At 30.7% G+C, this 1,838-nt stretch overlaps 1 long non-coding RNA gene across 2 annotated transcripts; it reads right to left on the bottom strand.

The window, feature by feature from the left end:
- Positions 1 to 698: 698 nt before the first annotated feature.
- On the bottom strand, positions 699 to 1,511 carry LOC128922701 (uncharacterized). Of its 2 annotated transcripts, none has more exons than XR_008471880.1 (3): positions 1,311 to 1,511; positions 1,088 to 1,247; positions 699 to 1,035 (listed from the first exon to the last, which is right to left on the bottom strand). It is a non-coding gene; the product is annotated as an uncharacterized LOC128922701 (long non-coding RNA). The 2 variants fall into 2 exon arrangements; XR_008471881.1 differs by having other exon boundaries at positions 1,098 to 1,247; positions 1,311 to 1,504.
- Between the last annotated feature and the right edge of the window lie 327 nt (positions 1,512 to 1,838).

The raw sequence follows: 1,838 nt of genomic DNA, 5'->3' as shown, positions 1-1,838 counted from the left end.
CTTTACGCTTAATAGAGACTTCTTAACCAATATTACACCAACACAAACACTTATAAATATATATTTTAAGATAAACAATAAACATCTACACATAAAAATAATAAAATATTATAATAATTAAAAATCGTACATATTATTAGTCAACATAAACAAAAATTTAGCTTAGTTGAATTTAGTAACATATATTGATTTATATTTTATAAACCAATAAACACCTTAATATATTCTCTAAAAGTTTAAGAGAAAATTTGCAATCAGATATGTATTTACGTAAATGGCATTTAACACTGCCAAAGAACGTATATTACTTTTGTTCAAATAGCCACCGTTTCTTAAATAATATACACATATTAATTCCATTTAAATAAAAGTTAATAGTAATTCAAAAATCACAAAAAACTTATCGTACAAAAACGAACCATTTAATCATTTATTTCTGCGGGATTCTTAGTGGTAGCTCGTCATTTTGACTGTCAGCTGTTCAGTAGCCCATGATCTGGCTTTGTTGCCAACATCAAAAATGAGTTCATGGGCTCTCTCAACAAGCAAAAGAGAAGAGTTTCGTATCATATTATCCATGATTCATAGCTTGACTGTTTACATCAGACTGAATTAAGTTTAGCTTAAGACAGCGAGTCAAATTCCCGGGAGAGAACATATATAGCGGAAAAGTACAACAAAGAAGTATATATGTACATATGTACACTTACATATATGTATACATAAATTTTATTAAACAATAAATAACATGGTAACGTACATTCTTAAGATAAGGAAACAAAATGAGTAAAAAGTTAATTTCAGTGCAAAACTTAAGAATAATCCAATTACAACTTACAAAATTAAATTTAAAATTGTCGCGCAATAAAATAAGAACTAATTAATCTACGATTACCGACGACATATTTTTTTTGCTTTCGTATTCAATTATTTTTTTGATTGTGATTATGTTGCTGGCGTGTTGTAAAAAATTCAATGTAGTTCGCTCGAATTCCATGTCCGTGGCAGCGGTAGGGAATTTTTGATGGTATGCCTCTATAATAGAAAAAAATTACAAATAAGAATAAAGCAATAAAATTAATATTACGCCTTAATACTATCGTCACACTAAGTGCTCTTGCCGGTTTTTTCGTCTTCGTTCCTTTCCAGGAGTATATCTGGGCAACATCGTCCGTAAAAATTTTTTGCCAAGCCATTTTAACAAATTTGTTCGAATTGGATGCTATTATCATTTGCAATTCAGCCACCTATAAATATATATAGAACAAGTAAGGAAAGGCTAAGTTCAGGTGCAACCGAACATTTTATACTCTCGCAGTTTATTGAAGAAATTTTAGTAAGATAATATCAGAGAATATGAAGTAATATAGAATGCGCATCTCGTACAACGTACACGTTGTATGGCGGGTCATACTGGTACAACCCACTAGTTTGCTGTTAAGTTCACAGAAAACTCGCTCATTTCGCTGTTAACTTTACAGAAAATTCAATGCACAGAAGCCATAATTGTAGCCGAATGACTCCTCGTTTCCTTGCTTCGTTTCTCACATTTTTACACCTAAAACAAAAAACATCATAACAAGTAAGGAAACGCTAAGTTCGGGTGCAACCGAACATTTTATACTCTCGCAATTTATTGAAGAAATTTAACCAATACATATATGCGGAATTAAGCTCATCCTATTTTTGAAAAACCTATAATTAGGTATATGGGAGGTAGGAGAAGATTCTTTTGAAAAACCTACAATGAGGTATATGGAAATGTTCTGACCCGATTTTAATAGTTTTTGGAACAGAGACACACTATTAGAAGAAAACAATTTCCTCTGAATTAAATT

The sequence above is a fragment of the Zeugodacus cucurbitae genome, chromosome 6 (genome assembly GCF_028554725.1).
Source record: "Zeugodacus cucurbitae isolate PBARC_wt_2022May chromosome 6, idZeuCucr1.2, whole genome shotgun sequence".
Lineage (NCBI taxonomy): Eukaryota > Metazoa > Arthropoda > Insecta > Diptera > Tephritidae > Zeugodacus > Zeugodacus cucurbitae.
The sequence above is the reverse complement of the archived record's forward strand: the minus strand, read 5'-3'. Positions and strand labels throughout refer to the sequence as shown.